The sequence below is a fragment of the Corapipo altera genome, unplaced genomic scaffold (assembly GCF_003945725.1).
Source record: "Corapipo altera isolate COAL_440 unplaced genomic scaffold, ASM394572v1 24b, whole genome shotgun sequence".
NCBI classification, from domain to species: domain Eukaryota; kingdom Metazoa; phylum Chordata; class Aves; order Passeriformes; family Pipridae; genus Corapipo; species Corapipo altera.
Window position 1 is genome coordinate 6,234,411 of NW_020884888.1, and position 17,294 is coordinate 6,251,704.

General features: G+C 37.5%; 1 protein-coding gene across 16 annotated transcripts in view; it reads right to left on the bottom strand.

Annotated features, from left to right (window-relative positions):
- Positions 1 to 17,294, bottom strand: part of LOC113947352 (poly(rC)-binding protein 3-like) — a 462,347-nt gene that overhangs the window by 293,424 nt on the left and 151,629 nt on the right. For 14 of the 16 annotated variants that reach the window (XM_027643823.1, XM_027643822.1, XM_027643818.1 and 11 more), the window contains exon 3: positions 10,180 to 10,236. The exons of the other annotated variants lie outside the window; for them this stretch is intronic. The gene's annotated coding sequence lies outside the window, so the exon portion shown is untranslated. The remainder of the gene's footprint in view (positions 1 to 10,179; positions 10,237 to 17,294) is intronic. 16 annotated transcript variants of the gene reach the window in all.

Consider the following 17,294-nt stretch of genomic DNA (forward strand, 5'->3'; position numbering starts at 1 on the left):
AAAGAATTAAGCCTTGAAGAGAATAAAGAACTAGTGAGCTAAACATTTTGATAACACATACATATGAGAATGCTTTGTCTTCAACAGGACAGCATCCAATTTCTGCTGATCAAACGGTACAGTAAGAAAACCACACTTCTTTTAGGATTACAGTGCTTTTATAACTAATCAAAAGAGATAAACCCCCTCAAGATTAACATTTTCAAGCAATTTGTTTGGATTTAAAGTAAATAAGTATTTAATCCTGCTTAAGTAAATATGCAGAAGGTAAGTAAAAATAATATTTGAAATGCTCTTGGAGCTATATTAAATCAGCAAATTATTGTAGCTTTCTTTTACTGTAGGATTGTATATATATACATATGACTCCCCACCCCAAACATACAAACTATGTGCTTTATGAGTTAAAAAGGATATTAAAGAATTGGCTCACTGATGTCCTTTTCCTACAAGATACCCTGTCATGTTGGGATTGTACATTTGAGAGAATGTGGTCACTGATTTTAGTACTAAAGACACATCTCTTTCTATGCAGAAGTGCTAAGTAACTCCATGTGACTATTTTAAGGAGGTGAACCAATCAGCACAAAAAAAAAAAAAAAGGAGGAAAAAATGTAACAGTTTAATCATAATTCAAATTTAAATTTAGAAGCTACATCACACTCTATCCATTTTTCCAGCTCATGTTTCCAGACTAAGTCCTAGATGGCATAAAGCAACTGAAAAGTTAAACAAGCAGCCCACTTACACGTAAGTTACAACACACAGTAGAATCAGCTGTAAGCATGAGATGACAAGGTGGTCTCGCTCTGAAGGCAGCTCTAGGAGGACTACATAACAGAGCAGAGAAAATAATTTATGCATACAGTAAATGATCATCAGCTTGCAGAAGGACCCCCATTAATTTTGTCATTTGATCTTCCATGAATAATTCTAAAGAAAGCCCCAAATTAACCCATCAAGCAAACACCAGGGAAGGATCAAGCTAAAGAACTAGCTGGTATTCTTGGTAAACACAGGAATGGCACTGCTGCTCAGATTACGGTGTATAATTGCACTGGGAAATATGAAAACTCTCAATAATAATGTTTTACTACAATTAAGTTTAAAAGCCAAAAACCAGCACATTTTGGCCAGATAAAGATGTGGTTACAGTCCAGATCTGCAAACAGAGCAGCACTGCAAAGCACTGCACTGATGTTTTCATTCTGAACATGAGATTGGCTCATGAATGCTTTTGTTTGGAAACAGGGTCTCAGTGCTTCCAGCTTCCAACACCTGCTGGCCCACATCTCCTACACAGCTGGGCAATTTCATTCTACTTATCAAAAAGACTACAGCTAATTAAAAGCAATGTAGTCTTTTGGAAGGCAAAGAAGGGAGAGTATTCAACTTTTCCAGCACTTCAAACCCAAATGCTCAGATTCAGTTCTGCTAACAATTTTGGATTAAACAAAAAGTAAAACAAAAATATGCACCTTGAATGAGACCTGACTTGGACTTTGCTGGCATTCCCTACAGAAAGAAAGAAATATATACCTTTTCTTTCTTTCTTTTTTTTTTTTTTAATGAATTTAATGAATTACGTTTTTGGAGGTGATGACAAAGGACAGAAGAGTAGCAAAACAACACAGAAGAGTAGCAAATTTTTAACCAGGAAATCTCTCAAAAGCTTTTTCAGTTTCACACTGCTCCAATACCCCTTCTATCTGAATTATCTTGTCTGTGCATTTTACAAATTTCCTGGCTGTTGTAATGCTCCCAGACTGATAGTGTCCAGCAGAGCCAGGTAGCAGTAGGGCCTCATTGCGCCAACCACAGTACAAAGCACGATGGCAGATGTTTTATCTGCCCCAAATTGCTTATAATCCAGTGGCCATGACACGTGTCTTACTAGTGATAGCACAATCAGAGCCATCAAATGGGCCCTTCTCCAGTGACATTGCTGCAATTTCACACAAACATTTAAAGTAATATTTATCAACTCCATGCATAAAGGTTTTATTCTGAAGACAATCAAGCATTTGAAATCTCTCCACCGACTTTTCAGGAAACCATACGTTACCCAGGCTCCAGGCTCTCCTCTCGCCAGCGCAGCATACACAGAGCCAATGTGCTCCACAGCCCTCTGGAAGCTGTCTAGGCAGAGTCCTTTTAGACACAGTTATTTCATTTTGAAAAAGCAGCTGAGGCTTTTCATTTCCCGTGTGGGATTTCTACTCCCAAATTGCTAGTGATCATAATTTCATGAGAAGCAGTTTAGAAAAGGAAAAAAAAGATAAAAACACCCAATGAAATCAAAACCCCAGGCTGGCTACTTTCTCTATGTAGAAAATAGTAAACTTGCTGCAGAAGTTGCTTGCTAAATATCTGAATTTACTGTGACACTAAATAAATGCCTTTGTTTTTTCTCCACCTTCCAATTTTTTGCACATTTTCTCATCTGCAAGTTGAGACCACCCGATGATCCTTAGTTTGAATGATTTATGAACAGCAGTGTCTGATACACCACTGCTTAACCACAGGCTTGCCATTTTTATCTTGTATGCATAACTAAAAATAGATTTTAAATAACACTAGTACAGAAGCAATACTGTTTCCATCTACACCTTGTACTCAAAGAACATTTTTGCTCCTCCAGAGTTAATTTGGCATTCAGACAAAAAATGTAAAGAAACTGCTGAGCAAGGAGGAAGCAACTCCAAAAAATTTTCTTAGGAGGAAACTTCTGCTCTGCTGATGGTTGGTCCCTTTCAGAAGATTTTCTCCAATCACTCAGCTCTGCCCTTTGGCAGCTGGAGATGGTGATCAGTTAAGTCTCTCTTCAAGCAGTAATAACTTTTTAAATGTTTTTATCATACGAAAACCAGATATATGAATAACAGACTGCTGCTTAGCACCTGCTTAATTATTACATTCAGGCTATATCTCTTCTACAGGCATTTTTAATTTATCTCTAAGAGGATTTATGGGATGGATATGCTATTTAAAAAACAGATGAAGAGGTTAGTGCAGCCCAAGGTATTTTATTTCAGCGTTTACAATTAACACTCACACTGGAAGTGATGGAAAGATCTCAGAAGACCAGCAGATTTTTCAAGTGCTCTCCCTGTATCCCACATGCATTTTCAAGGGGGGGGGGTAATGGAAGACCAACAGTAAGTATACCAACATAGTGCAAATTAGAAAACCACAGATGGACAGCTCTAGCAGAGAATGCTACAAAAAAAAAAAAAAAAAAAAAAAAATCCCACAAAGAAGCACCAGATACAGAATTTATTTATTTACTACTTGCAGTAAGTTTCACCAGTGAGCAAGATCAGCTTTGCTAAATGGACCTTGTTTAGAATGAAGCCAGTTTCACCCTCTCTTCATAGTTAACTTTCAACTGCCACCCTTTGATGGCAGAATTCATTGAACTTGTGTCTGTTTTTAAAAGAAATGCCCCTTCAAGTATTACCCTTTGACCACTATTATTATTTCTATCTGCCTCAGCAAACACAAAAAGAGCACTTTTGATGCTGTCATACTAGAGATTGGGCTGCGTAGGATGAACAAGGAAAATACAAGGACATCCTATTAAACCTAAACTCCACGCACTGACCTGGAACCAGGGCATTGCTGTGAGAACTGACGCTCTCTGGGAAAACCACTGCTCATTTGAACTCAAGCTTGGAAACAAATCTCTACAATGAACTGAAAACCTAAGGATTTGCACAGATCTACTAATACATGTACAAGTTATACTATATAGGACGCATCCCAACGGAGAGACAGCATTATATAACTATTGTTTAAGAAAAAGCAGTACTGAAGTGAGACAGGGAAGAAGAAGGAGGGGAAGGGAAAAAAATAAATCTGAAAAGTAGAGAGACGGGATGAACTAGTAGAGAAGAGGTTCAGTGGTTTCATTTTCAGTAGTTTCATTTTCACTTGGCTCCCCAGGCCTTGGTAAAACCTATAGTACAGCTGCCTATATTTAGAAATGGATTTATTCCTACAGGTTTATTCAGTGATTTGAACTGGAAAAAATTCTCTTACTGGGGGAAGAGAAAGGGTGAGGTGAAAACATCCTCTTGTGCTGTTAAGACTGAAATTGTATTTCAGAATCAACTAAGTCAGCAGTAGAATAAGACACCCAATTTTGAATCAGAATTTGGAGGTAAATGCAATTACATAATTTCAGCATTAGTGGTTGGAAACAAAAAGGCAGTCATTTATTTCTTCATTTGTTAGCACCTCCAGTCTCTGAAAGATAACTTGGTTCCACAGATACAGTTGGCAGGAAAGTCAGTTTCAGTGTGTGAGATACCATTACTATCGTTCCCACCACCCTCGCCACATATTTACATGAGAAAAAACCCCCAAAAAGTCTTTGTAAATTACCAACAAACCAGAAAATCAAATAATTTTTTATTTTAATAATATAATAGAGTTTCTGACACAAAATACCCTCTATTATTTGGCTGGGCCATCTTTATACCAACTGAACTATAGAAAATTGGGATCAAATTAAGAGGTGCTCTCAGCTACATGGTACTAATTCAAAGGTAAAGCATGGCTGGAACAGACAACTGCCTATTAAGCTTATGAAAAGGATAGATGTATTCTGAGGGGGAGAGAAGGGCGGTTACTAACATTGAATCTGAGCGGACTCCTGGAAACTTTCACAGGGAGAACGCCGAGCAACAAATGTCCACTATGGATACAAATATGTTGTCAAGTTGCTGTGACAGATCCATTATGGGTGAGCAGCTTAGCAAAATGAACTCGATCTCAACTGTCTCACAATATAAATGCCACAAGCTCAGAAGGACTTGAGCTTCCAGTTCCCCCATCCCTTCCTTTGAGGTTAGCAAAAGTGAGTTGGCATCCAAGAGAAGCACCAGGTCAAGGAAAGCCTTATGCACAAGAACAACCACTCTGGGAAAGACCCTCCTGTCACAAACCATATCTATCACACTGTGAAACGACACATTTTCAAACACACATGCTCCCACAGTTGCTTCCTTCTTCTCTAGCTGCAGAAAGGAAACTTCAGTGCAGTTACAGACAAGAAGTCATATATCTGTTTGCATATTCTGATTTCTCAAATTACACCTAAACATCGTAGTACATGACATGTTTTCCTACCAGGAACTAATGAAAGAGCACAAGAAGGATAATGATCTAGAGGTGGTAGCAACATCAGACTTGTAAAATGACATTTCCTCAAGGAAAAACAGTAACAGTTTCGAACTCAATCTATGAGGTATACATGTGACATACATGGGCAAGTGAAAGCTAGAGCTTTTAAAATGTATTCAATTTTCAAACACAGAATATTTTAACACAAAGTTAAGTTTTATGATAACAGTTAAGGTCACATTAAAATTTTCGATCACACTTATGTGATTGTTCAAGAAAAGGCATTTCAGCATATCTTTAAGTCTTATTAAGGTCTCAAAAATGTGAGCCTTATGGTTTGGTGAGCCATGGCGTGAGCCACCAGCCAAACTCAAAGGATCTTCAGAACAACCACAGTAGCAAGGTGTGGACTGAGAAAAGGTGAATCACATTATCTCCACTATTCAGGAAGATTTCTCTCACACTGTGATGAATTTATTAGGACATACAGTAATTTACAAGATACCCTGTTACTTCTTTACTTTAAAATTACTGCTAGAGCAGACAACAAAGTTTTATAAAAGATCTCTTGCTAATTCAGTATAGTACAAGCATTGCCACACATGTAGACCTGAATGCAGGGATGGAAAAAAGGCTCAACCAAATATGTCCTCCTAGACAACATGAAGATATAAACTGCAGTAAGTGCCCTCCTTGTAGGAAATACAGTTTATTAAAATTTAACCGTGGCCTTGCTCCAAATTCCATGATTAATGCCACAAAATAGAAAGAATAGCAAGGACTACCTCCTGGCTGATGATGAGCTAGCTCCGCAGGACCAGGTACTACTGAGAAAGCACACAAAGGAAAAATTTCATGCATGAACCCAATCACACATGAATCCCTTTTATATCTGTCCTCTTTCTTTCTGCTCTCCACCCTTCATCTTCTCCCATGCTGCAGCACAAGAGCAATCCATCTACTGGTGAAACCTTACTGTTTTTCAGTTCTACTCCGTGAACAGACTGAAACTGACCCTATGGCTCCCAACCTTAGCCAAGTCCAATGATAAGTTTCCCGCTTGTGCAACCTAGTCAGCACTGCGTGGCTCATTCATGTGGCTAGGATTCCTCTGTTACATCCAAGAGTTGGTCAACCTTCATCATAAAAATCAAATACTTTCTCACATAGTTGCTTAAAGTCACCTGAGTTATTCAGCGACCGCTTCCACCCCCCATTCACCCACACATTTTTTAAAGCATTCAGTCCAGTGTTTAGTACTATACAGCTTTTGAAGACCTATGTACCCTGATACTTGCAGAAGTGAGTACACTGGCACTAATTCTAGCTTCGGAGGTTTTTTTGAGATAGAGAGGAAGGGCTTTTGCTTTTCTTAAACCAGCCAAGTCCTCACTAGGAATGATTTTTTTGGTTTCTTTTGTCTGTTTTTGTTTGGGTTTTTTTGTTCAGTTTTTTAATGACAAATAATTATATTATTGTCATGAACTCTGATTAGGTATCCAATCTAATAGACTATGAATTTTGCACCTTAGTCTCAAAGGACTCAATTATATTATTAGTACAATTTGTTGAAAGTAAGTGGTTCCAAATTTTCCAGTCTGCCCATATTAAATGAAAAGAGATATTAACTTATGGAGATATTTATGTGAACTAAGTTACCATTGTCAAATGGTGATCTTACGAGACTGGATAAAGAAATAGGCATTAACATAGACTGCTACACTGCCATGAAACCAAAGGAGAAAAATAATGAGATACTGAGCAGATTAGCATTAACTAAAAACTAAACAACCTGCACATAAAACAAAAATAATAAAACGGTCTCCAGTTTCCAGTATTTACTACACATATAATGTCAAGTTGTTATTTTTACTGACATCTTTCTGAACCTCTGCACATTGCAGTGCCCTCTAACAGAAACAACACTGCCAGAACAGAAATAGTCTCATTGTCAGCTCTGTCTCCACTAAAAGTTGATCTTAGTTTTTTTCAATTTCCAATTTATCTCTGTGTGGAACACTAGCCAATGTATGGCTGCTGAACCATAAATAATGATGTCACTGTAATAAATAATTCTAATAATCAATTGAAAAGCAAAGTAATATGATGACTAATTTTTAAAGGTGAGTTTGCTCTGAGTTCTTACACATATAGTGCATGTTCACTGCACAGTTTACCTCTCCCATACATTTGAACTACATGTGGATGATGCTCCTTAATTTTCTTAACACACCAGTTGTCAGCATTATTCCTTAACAGAGAAGCAACTTCTCACAAATACCTTCAGCAGATTCTATTCTCTTCTGCCATCCCCAGAGGACCTGTATGAACCTGGCCATTATGAATACAACTTCATTCCCTTTGTCCTCATGTTCTGTTCAAGCCATACAACTGGTAATTAAAGCAGAATGAATCAAGATGGGGAGCTACCATCACAACAAGTAATTAAGCACTAGCAACGACAGAACCCAAGTCACTGAGCCAGGGATAATGAAGGATGTTTTTCATTGTGTTTGTTCACTTTCTCACCCCCATCAGCTTCTCATTGTAGCTCCTCCATTATAATATCTGCTACTGAGCTCTCACTTTTGTGCTCTTCATTTCTCTCTCAGCCCCATATTTCCAGCTTGCTGGAATTTCCTTTCCTGAAACAGTTACCTGTGTGCTTGCTTCCCCTTTTCAGCAAATTGCTGTTCCTCTTGCAACAATAAAAGTCTCTCTATCCCTCTCCCCACATAATGAGCTATATACACATCAAATCCACTGGCTGACATCTATATTCCTGGTGCGCTTTTAAAACAGTAATTATGTTACCTTGAAAAATTTTAAGTGTGTTTAAGGCTTGAGAGCATTGTGTGTGTATTATGGACTGTATTCTCTCAGTCTTGTGTTTCCAGTTTCAGCCTATCTATACTCCGTTTCCTCAGGATCAGACCTTCCAAAACACTGGACACTTGCTCCTGACACATTTAGGGAAAAATCAATCCTCTTTGCGCAGCCTCTTTTAAGGAAAGATCTATTTATAAAATACCTTGATCTTTTATGCTACAGAAGAGATACTCACAAACACAAGCACACACACAGAGAAGAAAACCTCTACTGAAAATGTGAGCTCATGGAGTGTTCTCCTCTGAGATGAGTCCTTCCCTCTCTGCAAGGAAGGAAAGATCCACAAATTTCTGCAGCACCATTTTTCCTTTTTTTCTTCCCACAAGTAAGAATGGATTTATCCAATCCATAATGAAAGGCTACAGAGCAATGGAAAAAGATATCCATTTGATCCAGTGTTGCCAATCACATTTACATAAGATACACATGCAACACCAATTTCTCTCAAGCACTTGTGCAATATGAATGCACCTCCCATTTGAGGCATTCATGCTCATACCCCATTAAGTGTCTGCCTGTATAATTAATTGCAAGGTATCACACACACACAAACTAAAGTTTCATTTTATGTAGGAACAGATTAGTTTCTGAAATACAAATCACAAAGTACTGATGTTTTAGAAACTCGATGTTTTAGAAACTGCTTAATCTATGTGTGATACATACGTCTGGATGGTAAACTCTTCTGGTCCTAAAAAATATTATCATATGTTTTACCTTCCCTGTCATTACATTTACTGTCAGTTCATCATCCCAGTGTTAGTCTGGTACTACCAGACTACCCTTGCCTTTCTATCAAAATGAACGAAAAATGTAAGTTAAAAAACCCAAACATATTTGATACCTTGAAAGAAGTGATGGAATTAAAACAGACTGAAAGGAGTTAAACTCTCTCCTACATAGCTTCGTAAAAAGAAAACTCTGAAGTATCAACATTGAAGTTCTAGAAATTTATCATTATGTTCGGACTAGTAGAGAAAGCACTGACGGTTTTTCCTACCTTCATTTTTAAATCCTAACCATAAAAAAGCGAATGTAGACAATAACATATATTGTAAATAGGACTCAAAATCCTACTAGGCATATATATCTTGGCTTGATTACTTCAGAAAAAGTTACCCTGCAACTTGAAAAATTACATCATTAAGGAGTCTCCTAAACTGGATTCCAGAGATGGGAAACTAATATCTTTATGTCATTTCCCTTTTTTTTTTTTACATATTTAGAAATTTCTACTGCAAAAGAAATTTTGTATTTATTTGTCAGATCAACTCTATACCATTAAATACACTTCTCCACAATGCATCTGTTTTATTGACACAAGCAGTGCAGAACACTCCCATTCGTCTACCTGCTTCTGACTGCCAAAACCCTTCTAGGAATCATTTTCATGGTGGATGTCCCTGTGACAAGGGGTTTCTAGAGCCTCACACTAGCTTAACTGAAATCTTTTCACATTTTCTTCACCATTTCTCTGGAACTGGATCAGCCTCATATATTTCAGTGTAAGCAAAACTCCTGCTTGGTCACACCACTGTTTCAGGATTATAAGACTAAACAAGTCTATAGATGTATGCCCTAGGTATTGAACAGTTGCCACAAATAATAAAATTCAGCAAAAAAACACAGTATAAAACTCTACCCTTACTTTAGTCTCTCTTTTATGCACTAATGACATGCTAGGGTACCTTTTTTACAACACTGCCCATCGGACTAAATAGCTGAAAAGAAAACAGTGCCACTAAGTTATTTAGCGATGTTCACCACTAATATACCCAAACACTTTTCTACATGTTTTATGAACACATGGGCTATGCCTCAGTTACACCAGATTTTCTGAACTCATAAGCCCAAATAACCTTTTTCACAGTACAATATTTTACCATCTGATTTCAAGAAATAAGGTTTATTGAAGTTACTTTTTTTGTATCTCCTGATGCATATTGTTTCTAAATAAAAAGGTCATTAATAATTTTTTAAACCTTGTTTTTGAAGGATCATTTGGGACAAATGGAAAGGAGGTAAATTTTCATTTCTCTACCACCAGTGGAAATGCAAAATAAGAAAGATAATACATCTACAGTTTGTATTTACACTAGCATAATCAAGATCAATATTTTTCACATGGTGATAATGCAAAAAGATGTGTCACATTCAACTTACCTATCACATCAGATGTTCACGAGCCACAGTTCTGCCTCAATCTGAAGAAAACTTGACCTGTTGAATATGAAGCAACACATTTTCACTCATGATAAAGTCTTGCACTCTTTAGAACAGGCTAACAGGCCACTAATTTTTGTGACAAAGAACCAAAACCACTTTAGCACTAGAGACAACTTAGAGTCCCAAAATTCGTTTCCATCTTCTGTTGCAATTCAAATACTTACAGATAACTTAGATTTACCAGTCAGTACCCTATGTCATTTTAATATTTATACAATGTTCACCAGGGTACAGCATTTAGTTTTGGGAAGTATCTCAGAGAGGTGTACAAAAACCCCTGAAGGCTACTGATTGTTAAAAATTGGTACACACAAATTCTTATGGTGCCCTTTGAACAAATCTACAAAGACCAGAAAACAAAACATGCTATTCTTCCTTTACTTCTGGTTTTCATCTTTTCTCCTTTCTATATATTTTATCTCTCTCAGAGTAAAGTCAAAAGAAGGGAGGAAAAGAAAGGAAATGGAAAGAAATAGTAAGGACTGTCGGGGAAATGAGGGGACTCTTTCATGCCAAAAGTACCATTATATCAATTGTATTTTTATAAAAACATCTCTCTGAAAATCGTAGCTGTCAAGTTTTTAGTTTTCTTATACTCACACAACCTAACTGAGATCTTGAACAGTTTTGTTGGAATTTCTTGATCTGTAAAGCAAGGTAAACAAAACTCTTTAGGAGCCTGCATTCATTAGAAAGTAGGCAGATGTCAGAGGTGCCCAATACTCATTAATGTATGTAAAATATATTCCTAATGCTAATATTATTGAAAAGAAAAGAGGTCAAGCTTAAAGTCTCTACTAGTATGACAGTAATATAAAATTAATTTTTATTAGCTACCTGTGAGTTTGAGATGACACAATACACAATATTCTGGTGTACAGAACTGTAAGTGTGCTATATTAGTTGCCTCCCAAGTGAAGCACACAACATGAATTCACCATTACTGACTTAAATTGTTTCACTGACTCCACTTACGCAGCACAAGAAATCTTGCTTCAGACTAAGCTAAGAAAAAGTACTCAAGTCAGGACCGTTTAACCTATGACACCTCATATTGATTTTTTTTATGCAGTATCTATTTACATAGGCCTTCCTACTTTTCCCTTGGTCACATGAATGCAGGAAACTCCACTGCATCAGAATGAGATCAGTAAGCAAAGGCTGAATCCCATTTCTACTCAGTTGAGTGGCAGAACTTCCACTAACTTGATTAGGAGCTGTAGCAGTGCCTGAATGGCAAAAGATATCCTGCATGTCCCTTTTACTTGCCTTGGGCTAGAATTATATCCATCAATATTTTAGGATATAAGAGGGAGAAAAAACAAAAAAATTCAGTTATTTGACAGACTTGAGAGAGGGGATTATTTCCATGTTTTGTTTTGTGGTGAGCCACACTTATAGCCAAGTACAAGCAAGAAAGTAAAAACTAACACTGTTACATGATGCAAGTTAAAAACCAGCAATCTGCTTTGTATCAGGAAACTTCCTCTGGAATAACACTGTCACACATGCTTGCATGGTATAAAGAGGAAAGAGATGCTGACCATCAAGTTTCTAATATTGCCTGTCAGCAAATTGCCTTGTCACACACACCTTCCATATGAGAGAAGAGTTACACAGCCCTTCGTGCTGATTTGCATCACTTGTTTGCTATTACAAAATATTCCTAGGGAACATTTCAATAATAAAAGAGATGAGCTTCAAGCCAGCTGGACAATGCTCTGCAGCTCAGATTAAATGTATCCAGTGCTTTCAAACAAACAAAGCTGATCCTCCACCCCTGTCATGGGTTTACTTGTTCTAAAAAAAACAAACAGGAAGTTTCTTTCCCCTGCTGCATGTGGGGGAGGGATGTTGAATGAAGAGGACAGTTTTCTGCCTTGGGTGATTACCTACACAAAGGAGCTGGCTGGCAGAACTACATTCCAGCCTGATAGGGGCTGAGGGAGGAGGGAGGAGTTTTTTTCCTCTCCTTGCAAATGCGGGGCACTTCACTTTCTGCCTTGACAGAGACAAGGTGTGTATGTGTGTTGGAAAAGCTTTGAGGCCATTTTTCTTTTAACCTGGTCATCTGGCTGCTCTCAAGCCTTGGCTTGCCTGTGTGCTGCCCTGTATCCAGCCCAAATCTGCTCAGATTTCATCGTAGAGTTTGTGCTCACTGATGAACAAAGGGGGACTCCTGTCTACAGCCAGTTGCAGACAGCAGGAGTTTAGTGGGAAAGAAACCACCCTTCTTTCCCCCTTTTTCCCCTCCCCCTCCTCGGGGTGTGTGTGTGGAAATCTCCATTTTTTGGCTTCCTCTGTGGTCCGGGGCCCCCAGGTGGTGACCAGAGCCCAATAGCCCCCCCACTGACCAACACTGAGCACTGCAGGCTCTGCTCCTCCAGCGATCCAACAGCGCTCCTGCCGACCGTGATTAGAATTGCACTAGAGGACAGAGAAGTATCAAACTGTTTCCTTTTTTGAAGCAGACTTTTTGGGTACAGGACTACTGTTTAGTTGTTTTTGTGTTCTTTTGCTGTTCTTGCCAATATACATATATCCTTTAATAAAGCATTGTTATTTCTTCCTTTTTCCATACTTCCTTGATTGGAGCCTTTTAATTTCAGATTTACGATTGCTGAGAGAGAGGAGGTTGGCCTACCTCATAACTCATCCTCCTTAAGAAAACACTCCAATCTCCTTAAACTGAGACAACCCCCAACCTTGTGAACTATACTTTCCTTTGATTTACATTTCCTGTGTCTTGAATACCTTTGAAGTAGTATTTGCATTAGGTCCTTGGAAGCAATCAAGCCTCTGTCTTTGAAACTATTAGGAGTAGGAAATGAAACTAGCTCCTTTAGTCCCCTGCTGTTCTCAGAAGGGTCTCTCTCTGCATTCCTCTGAAGGTGCACAATTTCTGTGGACTTTAGTGGGTGGTCCAGGCATTTGAGCAGCCATGACTGAGAAGGACTTTCACAGCTCTTCCTACGAGGATCTCAAAACATTTAAAAGGCGAGTGGCAAGATAAACACTCACATATCTACCTAATCTTTATAATCTATTTGCTAAAGTTTGAAGGGAAAAGATTTTTTCGTTATAACTTTCAGATCCATAATATCTTTAAGAATATTACTCATCATGTTTTCAACCTATAGTGCCTTTATTTGTATTTTTGATTAGAGAAAGGTTTATGTATCAACCTCAGTATAACGGAAATATATTAGGAACCTATTCAAGTATAGATATGTATGTTTATCTAGATAGAAAAAATTACCTTGAAAATTCACACAGTAAGTTTAATACACAACACCTTTCTTCTTTTAATTTCAAATATTGTGTTTCCTAGAGAAATGAAGTACCATTTCCTTTTTTAGATCAAGATGGAGTTCATGACTCAACCTTCTCTTTGCTTCTTTCTTTCAAAAGACCATCACATTACAGTGCACAACACACAGTTGTGCAATACTAATGAGGGAAAAGGTCCTTGAGTGAATCCTATTAGATGTGCTCTTTACTGTTTTTCTGCAATATGGCTGTTTACAATTGAGAACATTTTATCTTTGAACTAAACTGTCAGAGTAGGAAAACATGCAAGTCACTCAAACCAATATACAATTTCTTAAAAGAGTTAAAGCTTCAAAAAAGAGTTGATTACTCAGTGAGTGATACGAATTATTTGTCATGCAGTGTTATTCTATCTTCCTCTTAAGGTTGTTTTATGTTTACAGCATATGTGTTATTTTATTCTTCCTCAAAAGGCAATTTAAAGACCTTCAACTTTAAGTTATTATTCCCTAATGTCTGAGACAAGACATTAACAGCAACAGTTCAGATATCACAGCGCCTCTAAAGACACAGGCTTGGTCAGCCACCACTCTGGCCCTGTGCAGAGCTTCCCAATAAGCAAGTCATGATGGAATAAGTGGAGCAAAACTAGATGTCCTAGAGAATAAACTGCTTACCTTCATGGAAAGGACAGACAGACAGCAAAGTCATGCAAAGCAAGTGTGGGACTCCTGTGGTGGAGATCACCCCGTTTGTGGCTCTCAAGGGACTGGGCACCTTGGGGAGATGTTGCTAACATGAATTTTAAGAGAAATCTCATGACACTGCCTCTCTTTTATGCCACCCCATAGGGTCATAAACCCCTGTAATTTAGCAATTCCTGTGTCATAGCTATGAAGTATAAGGAGACAGTAACTCAAAGTTGAAACAAAAAACCCAAAACACATGTGGAAAGATGAGCTCTTGATTTAGGTTCTAACTTCAATTTTTTGCACATCATACAAGGCTGCACACCCTACTATAGTGATCAACCAGGACAAATTTTCACATTGATCTGTGTTCTAGCCATGAAATGCTGTAAGCACTAGATAAGGATTACTTCTTTCATCCAGTGCACCAGGAGACCACTGAGAATTTATCTGAACGGAGAGAACTTTAAATAGAAACAAAAAAGGGAGTGTTGATTAACATAACTCAGTATTTTCTTTTTAAATGTAATTGAGGAGCTGAAAGTTTGGGGATCTGAGTTATGCACTCCTTGTGCACTCAGAAGATACAGAATGAACATGAGCAGTGTAAGCTTTTCCAAGGTTGTTTCCAGATGAAGTTCATTATCTATGGACTCCTGGAAAAGAAAACCCAAGCCCACAAACCAAACCAACTACCCAAATGTAAGAGATAAGAGATTGTCTAGTTAGATTGTGTAGATTCGCATAAAGGATACACCCACTCCCCCCAAAACCTCTCTATCAAACCACTGTCATAATGTTGTAAGACCATTTTACAGTGGAGCCAGTGAAGACTGCTCTATGCTCCCTCTGTTCCTAAAATACTCACTTCTTTTTTTTTTCTTTTTTCTTTTTCTTTTTTTGAATAAAAAGCAGACAAAATCAGCCTTACCAGAAAGATTGAATTTCATGGCTGGCATTTTGGAATGCTTTATCTCTAAACTTTAAAAAGACTAAATAGTTTTAAAATGGTGTTACAAGAAGATGGACCTTGTTAATTCACTAATGTGACTCTGAGAAACATTGTGAGTTAACACATTTAGATAAATGAGTAAACAAGGCAGAAGTGGGGGAAGGAAAACAGCTCTGAAACACAGCTCTGCATTGCAACTACCAAAAGCTAAAACTAAGATACAGTTGCTAAAGACATGATTTACATACATTCAAAATACTTAGCTACAATTACTCAGAATATATTAATATTTTCCAGTATAATAAGTGAATTTATGCAATTATTGTGCAGAAAAATTTTGGATGTAGCAAAGTGAAAGCTAGTGATGCAAAGTGCAGTAACTTATTAAGAGGCTGATAGACAGGTACCACGTGGTGGAAAGAGTGATGCAGCACATGTACCATGCCAGAGCAACTGTGCAGAGGAATGATGAAACCCGTAGGAACCTTGCATCTATCAGGCTCCTGTGAATCACTTAAAGAAGGAATGAAAACTAAACACACCACAGAATTATAAAATGGGACTGGTGCTAATGACATGCCAGGAGCAGCATTAAAATGGAGCATTTAAAAATTCATGTGTGAACTAACAAATACAAAGTGTCTTGAGCACATGTGGGCCAGATACTTCATAGTGTCAAGCTGTACTCTCACAGAACCATACTCAGAATATGGAGGCTCTTCTTCAAGAATGCTCCTTATTTATACTGTCCTTTAACAACTTGCTTTAAAAGTCAGGTGGAGTTCTAGATGTTCAAAAAACCAAAAAAAAATCTAAGCACCTAAATTTCTGTTTATATATATATTTGAATATAGATTTCTGTTTCAAACTTCTGCCAACTGTAAAAAGTTTGAGATTGGACCACTATATGTGCTGTAGATCTCCACATCATAGAAGGTTCTTAGTTCTGTGGCTTTTCTTCTTTGCTCATAAGATTCTTATCCTTTTGTTTTGTTTTAATACAAACATTTTATATCAGGTAATAAAACTAAATGCCTTGGGATAGCAGCAACAAAATATTTTAGCTTCTCAATTTTCTTCCCCATAAACTCATTCATAATTTCAGAATTATAAAACTTTAAAGGGCTAAAATAAGACCAAAATATGGATTATTTTTAAGAGATCTTTGTTACCTTTCAGAACACTTTACCATCTGTAGTGTCTCTGCTTGTCAGGTTTCAAAATCTAAGATCAAAGCTGTATGCGCAGGCTCTTTAGCCTTCCAAAACAGACATACAAAGAAAGTCTCAGAAATAATACTGTAAATAAAGGCAAAGGGCTTGAGATTCTCCTACCTTGTGAAACACTTCATTCACAATCACTGACTAAATCCATTATAGACGTTGACAGCTTTAGATCTATGTATTACATTTTGGGGAATAAATGCCACTATATTATTAGCCTTTATAGAGCAAACCTTTTATTTTGTGTATAAATCTGCGTTTAATGAGCCTTGAAAGAGATGATTGCTAAATAACAGCCTGCTGCATTCAAGCTCAACTGCCTCCAATTATATTGTTTATAATTATATAATTGTACAATATAATGTGTGTCCAACAATCCCTGTGTTTTATTACTGCACAGCACTACGACACCAGTGTAAATCACCTTTTCACTTTCACAGTCAGCCTCTTTCATTTTGCTTAGTCAGCCAACAAAAATGCACACAGAACTGCACTTTTGACTGCTGAATGCATCAAACCAGCTTACCAGCCTCAGCAGAAATAAGAAAGTAATGGAAGTGGTCAACTCACAAAGATGAAAGGGGAAAGAAAGGTACTGTCTATACAAGGAAGTGAGGGAGGAACAAAAAGGAAAAAATAATTAGTTAAAATCATATAGAGTGTTTATGAATTTTGTTTCTTAGGGTATTTTTTGTTGGCAGATGCTTCCAAATATCATGCCTATCCAAAATACCCATGAGATTCAGAGCAAAGTAGCTGACATTGGGAGGCAGCATTCTTTGCATTATTCTTACTCCTATGTGGATACTGCAGCACTTGCTGTAATGGCACTAAAATTAGCAAGAATCTTATTAGCAAACACACCATTATGCCGTTAAACACCTACACAAACCTCTCTTTTTAATCCACCTTCAAAGA